We start from the raw sequence: 10,042 nt of genomic DNA, 5'->3' as shown, positions 1-10,042 counted from the left end.
AGACGGCATTGGCTCACCACTGCACCCAATTCCACAGAACTGAGGGGGGGCAGTTGCTCCTTGAACCCCAAAGTCTCTATGAAGTCCTGCCTGCAGGGGGTGTTACACACTGTGTTGTCTGGATCCTGGCTCGTCTGGTACAGCAAAGTGACCCTGGGCAGGTCACTTCTCCCCAGGCTTCAGTTTGCTCAGCCATAGGACGAGGGACAGTAATAACAGGACAGGGGTTCTCAAGCAGGGACACCCGCTTCTCCTGAGGACCGTTAGTAACATCAAGAGAACTTTTTGCTGTCACACTAGGTATGGGAGCATGTTTTCCTAACCTAGCAGACTCTGTCAGGCACGCTCTTAATTATCCTGCAGTAACAAGGTGGCAGGGCTGCCTGATCGGTGACAATGAATTATCCAATACAAAACCGTCAAGACTGAGGTTATCCAGTGAGGTTCTGCACACAGCACATGTAGTGGACCGAAGACAGGGTCTTATGTAGCCCAGGCTGGCCTCAAACACGCTCTGGAGGTGAAGATGGCATTGAACTCCTAATCCTCCTGCTTCCAGTCCCCAGTGCTGGGATTTCAGCCATATGCCACTATACTTAGCTGGTTTATGATCTTAATCAAAGCCAGAAGCTGATCAAGTGAGAGCCAAGTACAATGTCACATACATGTGGAAATGCTATGACGGAATCCATTCCTTTGCATGCTAACTTTAAGAATGTTTTTTTAAAGAAAGAGAAATGTAAACGAACAACGCAGAGGCTGAGCTAGGAATAGTAGCCAATGCCTGTAACCCCAATATGGGGAGGTGAAAGCATGAAGAAGTTTGAGACCAGCAGGGGCTCAGTAATGAGTTACAGGTCACAGAGACCTTACCTGGGGGGTGGAGAAAGAAGGAAAGAACAGGGACCAGGAATGGAGCTCCGTGGTAGAGTGCTCGCCCAGGATATGCAAGGCCCTGGGTTTGGACCCTCCGATCTGAAAACCAAACAGACCCTACTTTGCCCTCAGCCTGGCACAGTCTTACCCTTGTGTCTCCAAACCTGAAATAGATGGGATGTGAAACCCCGAGGACTGAGCCCAACACTGCCCCAGGTGTGAGTCACCCTGTAAATGTCAATTATTTTATTTAAAGCCCGGCTGAAGCTGCACACTAGTGACTCAGGGCTAGAAGCCTGCCCAGACCATCATGACTAGCAGGAGGAAGTCGCTTTTGCCTGAATCTCTCCTAGGGGGTAGGTATTTCAAGATTCAGAGGCACCCCAGCGGCCACTGGGAGAGGGCTGAGGGGCATTTGCGTCTCTCCTCACACACTAGGGGAAGAGACAGGAGAAAAGCAGTGGAGACTGAGAAGCCCTGCTTTTCCCTAGCACTTTCCTTGCTAATGAGTCTAGTGGTGTGTTCTCCCCTGCAAGCTGACCTTCTGTGGAGCTTTGAGTCACTAATACACCCTAGTACTGGAGTGCAGGTTTAAAGACCAATCATCTTGATGGAGGAGGCAACGCCTGGGAGGGAACCAGGACCACAGAAACACTGGCTGTCCTAAGGAAGGAAAGGTGAGGGGAGATGGAAAAGTGAGCCAGCCCTGCAGGAAGCCACTCCAGAATCTGGGCCTGCTGCCCACAGCTTTCCTGAGAAGTGCTTTGCCCAGAGGCAAACAGGTGGTGGGCGGGAAAAGACAGACACCCAAGACCTGATACCAACCTGTACATCTGGCCCGGCTTTGCTCTCTCTGAGTCACTGAAATGCCCAACCCTGGAGACGGCAGGAGCTTTCAGAAGTCTCCAGTCCAGCTTTTTTCTTGCCTTACCATCTCTCAGCTGGTCACTGGCAGGGCCAAGATAGGTCCCAGAGACTGTCTTGACTCTGAAGTATAGGCTTCATGGAAGTCACAGCCGGAAATGCTTCGAGGGGCAACACTTGCCATGGTTGAGAATAAGGACAACATGGGCTAGGGCTAGGGCAACTGCAGACTTTGCTCTAACATTTTCTGGCCCCGGGGTGGGGGTGGGGGTTGGGGTGGAGTGTGTGGGGGGGAGTGAGCCTCTTGGGTTGTAGGCTGTTTTGTTTTCATACAGAAGTCTGGCTGCAGAGCCCAGGCTGGTCTCAAACCTGTCATCCTCCTGCCTCAGCCTCCTGGATGCAGGCCAGATTGTGGGATTTCCACACTGTCAAATGAATGGCCTTTCCTGGTGTCCAACAATAGATGTCTGCTTGGACACATCTCCAGAAAGAAGTAGGTCTGCAAAGTGGTCACATGCAGACAGTGGCCTGGCCCTGGCTCAAACCTTTCCAGACAGGAGGCTCCTTATTTCTCAAGCCAGTCTCGAAGAGTCCTAGAGGAGTCCCAACACATCTTTCATTCTGGAAACTCTAAAAGACAAAATGCGATTTTTTTTTTATTACCACTAAATAGAAGCTTGTTGTACAGTAGAAAGCCCATTAGCAAAGTCAGAAAAGGGGAAAAAACAAAAAACAAAAAAACACTTCCATACGTTCCCTATACTCCCTCTTGCCCCCACCAAAAGGGCACGTTTTCAAACCAGGTCTTTCTGGCTCTGTAGGATGGGTCCTGTGCGCAGCACTCACACCACGCAGCTTCTCCTGGGGTGGAACGAGATTGTACCGTGCCATCTGCACGCTCCCTTAGACCTGCGTTTCAACACTAGGCCTGTCTTACGTGGGCCTTTGGCTCCCCATGCTTCTAGAAGGCAAGCCCAGGAACCTCATCTTCTGACACTTTACAGCACCAGGCACACACTAAGTGCTCCATAAACGTGTTTCTAGGCCCACCGGGATCCCACAAAGCAACAACTCCCTCGAGTACAAAGGAAGAGGAATCCAAGACCTTGGAGAAAGAGAGCACCTCGCCATCTCCAAGGTAACCAAAGCCGAAGCTGGGAAGGCCCACGCATGCGTACAGTCGCCCTTCCTTCCCGTAACCTCAAAAAGAATGCAACCCGTAAAAAGATTTGCCAGAAGCCGAGAGCGCATGTGTAATTCCACCAACACCCTGGCCTCCTCCGCCTACTGCCCGCCGGCCCACCCAACCATCGCCTCTAGCAACCCTGGCCGGAAATAGTATCCATTTTGGGAGATAGCCAATCGTTGCTGGAGAGCGGCTGGCAGGCCAGCCGGGAGGAGACGCCTTATTGGCTTACTTGTGGGAGTGGGCGGGACCAAGGGTCGCGGTGCGGCCAAAGAAAGGAGGCGGGAAGCTCGCAAAATCGCAGCCACGGGGAGAGGCGTGGCCCTGGGCGGGGCTAGACATGGGGGCGTGGCCGGGGAGGAGCGGCTGGGGCCCCGAGCGATCGCTGGCCAGCGAAGCGCCACACTCGCTGGGTTGAGGAGAACGGCGCTCAGCCGGTAGGTGACTGGGCAGAGTCCTGAGACCTAAAGCGGGTCGCTGAGGGCTCGAGCGGGCGGGGCCGGGGTGCTTCTGAGGCCGGGGCCGGGTTGCGGCCTTGCCCTCCGCGAGGGCTGGCTGGGATGGGTGGCCGGGTGTCTGCGGTCTAAACAGCTCGCACGCGCCGCGCCACCAGCGCCACGCTCGCTACGCCGTGCTCGCCCTGGAGCTTCCAGGCCGCGCACCCACGGGTCACACGCTCGACCGGATCGCGCGCGGGGACTGCCTTCTTCCCCTTCCCCAACATCCGCCCCACTACCAGCCCCGGCTGCTAGGTGCCCCCCCAAGAGAAGGAGATTGCTCCACCGCCCTAGCCGTGAAATGTGCTGTCTTTCGCTATGAAGTGCTTGGGGTCACTGGTGCTGGGAGCAGGAGCAGAGACTGCCCTGGACACTCAGCAGGGCAGTGCTAGTCGCCCACAGTATCCTCCCTCTTCGATGAGCTGACCCTTCTGTGTGATTCTGTGTTCTACTTTCGGTGTCTGTTTATATGTACTGGTCCCATCTTGGAAGCTCACCGTGGCTCTGGCAACTTGCAGCCACCTGTCACCAAGTAAAAAGAAACATTTGTCGGAGGCAGAGAGTCCCACCTGCTTAGGAGCCTCTTCCGTGTTTATTAACTTCAGAAAAAAATCTTCCCCCACCCCTCCTTCATTCACTTAAGAAAAAGCCTTCCCCCCCCCCTCTAAGTTGAGATGAAAAGATGGCTCTCAGCACTAAAGGATGGATAGTGGCGTGCATGGGTTGTAAAGGAGAGGATGAGTGAAGAAAAGTTTCAAAACTCAGTGTATTAATGACTTTTTTTGTTAATTGGAGACAATGAACACTAATGACTTGGTTAAGGACTCTAAGAATGAAATTAAACCATGAGAGTGGCACCGTGACCAGTGAACTTCGGACCACTGGCACTGTGGCTAGAAACATAGTCTTTCTGAACCATGAGAGGATCCTAACATTAGTGATGCAGGGCTTTGCTTAGTAACTTTCCCCTTTGAGTGGTCGGTGTGGTAAGATGGATAGAGTATTATCCAGTTGATAAGTGAAGCACCTGAACTAGGTGTGGGGGATGAGGGCGCACATACCTTGTCTGAGGCCTCAAAGCTGCGACCAAGGGTGAGTTCTCAGATCTCTGAATTAAGTCTGCATAAGATAACTATGATAGAGAAAAGAGGGAGGAAGGTCTGGGGTAATATTTTTTGCTCTTAACATGAAAGGATGGCTTTGAAGGTTCTGGACTTGCTTATGATGTGTGTGGATTTTCTCTTGTGTCTGAAGTGATGTCAAAGGCAATTCCTTTGGATCGATGCCAGCTTTCTGAGTTTTTTCAACGGCCTATAAGACGTCTTGAAAGCTAGGCATGATGGCACACACCTGTAATCCCATCACTCGGGAGGCTAAGGCAGGAGGATTACTGTGACTTTGGAGGCAGTGAGGGCTTCATAGCAAGATCCTGTCTCAGAACACCGGAAAGAAAGAAAGAAGACATCCTGATTTATTTGGAAGAGTGTGGTGAATTTCTCAGAAGATCTCATAATAATAGTTAATATGTCTGACTTTAATTTTAGAAATCAGTACCTAGCTGTACATACCCAGAAATACATCCCAGCAGTTTGTGAAATTAAGCAGTACTGGGCTTTAGGTCATTTTGCGATTGTCCCTGGGTAGAAGGAGCCGTTCTGAGGGGTTTCTGGTGTCTGTTAGAGTCTGTGGGAGCACACCACAGGGCCCTGCCAAATGAACCTTCCTCTATTAAACAAAAACGTCTGGTTTTCTCCTCAGCCTCGGCAGATAGACGTTTGGTTCCTCATTTTGGTTCTGATGAACACTGATTCCTTTGTGATCTACTTGGAGTGTTTGTGTGAGAGAGGAAAGGACTCACCCTGATTGGTTGTCCAGCCCTAGGCAACTGTTAGGAGGTTTTTTGTTTTTTGGTTTTTTTTTTTTTTTTTTTTTTTTTTTTTTTTTTTTTGGTGTGAGGGTTCATCACTAGCTAGGGGCTGGTAGGAGATTGGAGGGGTGTACAGTAGATAAAAGCTTAAATCTGGGCGTGTTTGTTTAGGCCATTTTGCCCCCTCTTAAGACTTTTATGTTATCACCTTGGCCTATGAAGTCACTTTTAGGTTCCTTTTTTTTTTTTTTTTTTTTTTTTTTTCCTGTCTCAGTGGACAGCACATGGACTTCTCCCAACAGGTGCTTCTGCCCTGGGAAGAACTAACAGGTTCATCCTGGGTGGCTTGACAGATTTTTTTTTCTGGGGAGAAAGAAGAAATCTGAAAACCAAGTTCCATCCAAGTGAAAGGTTAGCTTGCTTCACATGCAAGCAGCAGACATTTCTACTGATGGCTTCCATCATCTCAATGCTTTTTTTTTTTTCCTGGCAAAAGGTTAAAATGCAACTAAAATTCTGCTTTCATGATTAATAAGTCACTACCGCAGTTGTGTCTGATGCTTCCTGTTTGCCCCATTTTAGTATTTCAGTTAAACTGGAGGCATCTGAGCGCTCTGGGCACTTTTGATGGCACCAGCATGAAGTGGGTGTGGAGAGGGGCAGTATGGAGCGAGCATCTGGGGAGCTCTAGGGATAAGTCAGCCCACTGCACACCAGGATCCCGAATAAGGGAAAGGAATGGAGTGGCGTGTCTTCACGGGTAGGGTGAGCATTTCAAGTGTGAGCACGCTGCCTTCCCTTGGTGTTGCTGACTGCAGAGGTACAGCTGTGGGGCAGAGCAGGAGAGCCGAGGGGAAGGCAGGCAGCCCAGGAGAACGTTTGGCACTTCTGGTCAGGGTGCTGAGGTAGCGGCCTGAGTTCTGAGCTTCTCTCAACTGCCTGACTGACAGGACTAAGGGAGCTTCCCTCGGAGGCCTGAGTTCTTTTCCTCATGTTTAAATTGAGGCCCTTTCCCCTCTTGCTGTTTTATTAGAGTCTTTCATCTTGAGCTCCCTGGTAGAAATCCTTTGGAATTATGTGCATAGGGAATAGTTTTGCAGGCAGCCTTTCTATTTTCTTACAGTATAGAGGTAAAGATCTTTAAAATGAGGACTAAATAAAACAGACAATAATCCTTAGGAATTTGGTGTCATGGTTAGAATCTAAACCGATTTTCCTTGGCATACACTTCATCATTTTACACTACTCACTTGCTGAAGGATAAGCCCCTCTCCCGAAAAAGTCAATTCTGAATGTCATTAAACCAGGGCTTCTTAATTGTTATCGCTCTTTAGTGGTTGTTGATACTGATCGTTATTAAAAGCCTGCCGTCTGAACAAGTGTGCCCATGCTCATTTCACAGATGTAGAAACTAAGGCAGAAGGCACAAGTGATCTGTCCAGGGATAGAGCCTGTCCATAGTGCCACCACATCCACTGTGGCGGTGTCTGTTGTCAAACAGACCTGGGTCAGGGCCTGGTCTGCCTGTGGCTGTCTGCCTGTCTGTCTGTCTGTGTGCCCTCTAGCAAATGGGACCAGAAGTGTTTCACGGGGCTGTTTCACGTAGAAGACAGGAGAGGATTTGTATGCTGGGCTGGGCACAGTGGCTGTCACTGCTCTTGGTCATTGTGGTGGCAGCAGCAGCAGATTACTACATTGTGACTAGATCTGTCTTCTGTAAGATGATGTGAAGAAAAACTGGAGTGCCTGACAGGTCAGTCGTTTTTTTTCAGCAGGCCCTCCAAGGACTGCTTCCCTAGCCTGGATGGGTTAGCTGTCCCGTCTTCCCAGTCTTAAAACAAAGCACACTATTGTATTCATTCATTGTGTGTGCACACGTGTGGAGGTCAGGGGACAGTGTGCAGGAGTCACTTCTCTCCTTCCATCCTGTGGGTTCCAGAGAGCAAAGTCGGGTCTTCAGGCTGGGCTGCGAGCATGTCTACTCACTGAGCCATCTGGCCAGTCCCGGATTCCCCCAGGTTTACTGTACATCCTTCCCTCCCTGTACTTCAGATAAGCCTAAAAAGACTTAGCCTCTGTCCAGTCAGAGTGCGTAGTCCTAAATAGGGCTTACCTGCGTGTCTCCCAGGACTCTGCTGCAAACAGAACGGGTCTGTCTGGGAGTTCTTCACCCCCTCCTCGCTCCCCGCTCCCCCGCTTCCCCGTTCTCCATGTGGTGTTTAGTGGGTCCCAGCATTAACTGGGGTGAGAAAGAGAGTACTCAGAATAGAAGCCACTGAGGACTTGTTCTTTGTTTGGGGGACAAGGAGGCTACATTTGTTTGCAGGGGGTATGGTTTCCGTCAGCACATGGCACCCTAACTCTTCTCCCTTAAAACTGCCTTATCTCCATAACCAGGTCTGGGGGCCCTGGATTTACAGTCAAGGATTTGCAGGTTCTGCTTCACATATCATGGGTTGGGGGCGGGGATTAAATTCCTTTCTCCTTAATACAAAGCAGAAAAATGACTCCTACCACACCGCCCGCCATTCTTTCTAAACAGCATTTGTTTTCTCCTGGGGAAGCTGGCTTGAGAGGCCAAGAGTCATTTCTAAAGCAAACCTAGTTTTTAGAAAAACGAAATCACCGGATGTCAAGCCTCGTGAGGAGCTTGCTCAGGTGAAAATGAAAGCAGCCGCGGGCCCGGGGTGGCATTTGCCTTCCCGGCTGGAGGTGAAGGCAGAGGTCTTGGACCCTGCTCAGTCACTGGCCAGCCCCACAGCCTTAGTCACTTTTCAGGCAGCTTTGTTTAGGTGAGGGGAGTACTTTCTCTGGAAGGTGAGTCACAGGCGCAGGGGTGTAGGTAACAGGCCGTTTGTTCCCCGGCCCAGTTGCAGAGGAAGTCCCGAGCAGACCTTGTTGAAAAGCCCTCTGCCAAAGATCACCCTCATTCCAGCCCAAGGGCTAAGATTCAGGAGCAGGAAGCAGATGGGAGGCTCCTGACGCTTGCTGACTGACAGACCCATCCCCTGGTGGGTCATGTGGGCAGGGCACAGAGCCCAGGTCAGCAGTGTCACCACTCCTGAGTCCAGCCACCTTGAGGGTGGAAAATGGCCCACTTCCAGTGACAGTTCTGCGCAGCGGCAGGAGTGGAGCTTTGGCCCTGGGGAGCTGGGAAATCCCTTGGCAGAGAGCTAGAGAGAGATACAAATTGTACTTGGAGATGAGAGATTTGGGGGGAACCCTCTCACCTCTGCCTTCCTTCTAGCCACCTGAGTTGGAGGCTCACAAGAGCTCCAGGGGCTGGGAAGGAAGGCCTATGGCTCTCTGGGTTTCGGGGAACTTGGGGGACCTCAAACTCATCACCTTAGTTCTCTCCACTTAGCAGGTCAGTCAGCATTTGGGCCCAGAAAAAAGCATTGGGGAAGGCCTGAGCCGGCCTCCCCTCCCATTTTCCAGTGGCCGCAGCTTCTGCTGACTCTCATTCCAGAGAGCCATCCATGATTAGTGTCCATAGACAAAGGGTCTTTCACAATGTGTCCTCTACTAGGGCCCCCAGTGTTAGTCCGTGTGTCCAGGACCATCCACAAGGTGGACTTGACTGTTCAGGGCCTCAGTAGAACTGATAATCCCTTGCAAGTGTTCTGGTTCCCTGTCACAGAGTCCTCCTGGGTTCAGAACTCAGCGCCTACCTAACAAGCCAGGTGCATCTTTGTGTCCCTGTGATCCCAGTGCTGGGGCTGGGGAGTAAAGACCGGAGGGTCCTGGGGGTCCCTGGAAGCTCGCTGGCCAGCTAGTCTAGCCAATCAGTGAGCTCCAATTTCAGTGAGAGAAACAAAAATAAGGTGGAGAGCCATTGAGGAAAACACCTGACAGTCACCCTCTGGTGTCCACACATATCTGTACACATGAGGGGAGGGGGCCAGATATTCATTAGTATTTGTCCCCTTGTCTGCAAAAAGGTTGGCTAAGGCTGCCCAGCTGCTTGGTGGCAGAAATTCAGCTCTGCACTGCCTTGTTGCCGCTGGACCCAGGAGTTACCCCTGGTGTAGGGCTTGAATTTCGATAGACAGCTTCTCGGTTTCCCCACAGGACCTCCATCACTCTCAGGCTCCTGCAAGCTTTTCGGGCCTGGGAAGGGTGGAACCTGTGTGGCTTCTGCTCTGCTTCTGAGAAAAGGTAAACAGAAAGCTGTGTATTTGACTCTCTCCTCTACCATTAGGTTGATGTGGTCAAAAGGAGGCCAGGGTTGATAAGAAAATACAATCTAGGCAGGGTTACCAGGAAGTCTCAAAGGTTGTCTCCACCTTTAAGGCACTTTCTTCTGTCCCCAAGCAGTGTCTTACCTAACGTGGGCCTCGGGTGACGATTGATGATTGATTGTGAGGTTCCAAAGCCACTGGGCACCAAGAAACATTTGTGTCTTTCTTCTCCAAAGAGGTGGCATGTTGCCCACAGCTTACAGGTGGCCAGGAGAGCCTGAGTAGCCGGTGTCACCCCAGCTGGACCTGTCTGGCTCCTCTCCATGAGAGGCCTCTGAGGGCAAAGCATGATGTCATATCTGGGTAGTGGCCCACTGTACGTGCAAAGAGCTGTTCTAGCTGATCCTCTGGTGACCCTGGCTAGCCTTTCCCTTTACTGACTAGTACTCTTCTGGTTGGTATTAGGAATAGCTGGGAGGCTTAGAAGGGAAGAGGAGTTACCCACCCCAAAGGAGGGCGTGATTGCCAGTTAAGATAATACCCGGAGTGCTTAGCCTGGGGGAGTTAAGGT

The 10,042-nt window shown here is 51.1% G+C and overlaps 1 protein-coding gene across 1 annotated transcript in view; it reads left to right on the top strand.

Moving 5' to 3' along the window:
• The first annotated feature begins 3,166 nt into the window (after positions 1 to 3,166).
• The window catches only part of Map3k14 (mitogen-activated protein kinase kinase kinase 14), a 49,248-nt gene continuing 42,372 nt past the window's right edge, over positions 3,167 to 10,042 (top strand). Inside the window, exon 1 of the mRNA XM_006970560.4 lies at positions 3,167 to 3,363. The gene's annotated coding sequence lies outside the window, so the exon portion shown is untranslated. The remainder of the gene's footprint in view (positions 3,364 to 10,042) is intronic.

Source organism: Peromyscus maniculatus, chromosome 8 (genome assembly GCF_049852395.1).
Source record: "Peromyscus maniculatus bairdii isolate BWxNUB_F1_BW_parent chromosome 8, HU_Pman_BW_mat_3.1, whole genome shotgun sequence".
In the NCBI taxonomy this organism is placed as follows: Eukaryota; Metazoa; Chordata; class Mammalia; order Rodentia; family Cricetidae; genus Peromyscus; species Peromyscus maniculatus.
Note: the sequence above shows the minus strand (reverse complement) of the source record. Positions and strands in the feature narration are given on the sequence as shown.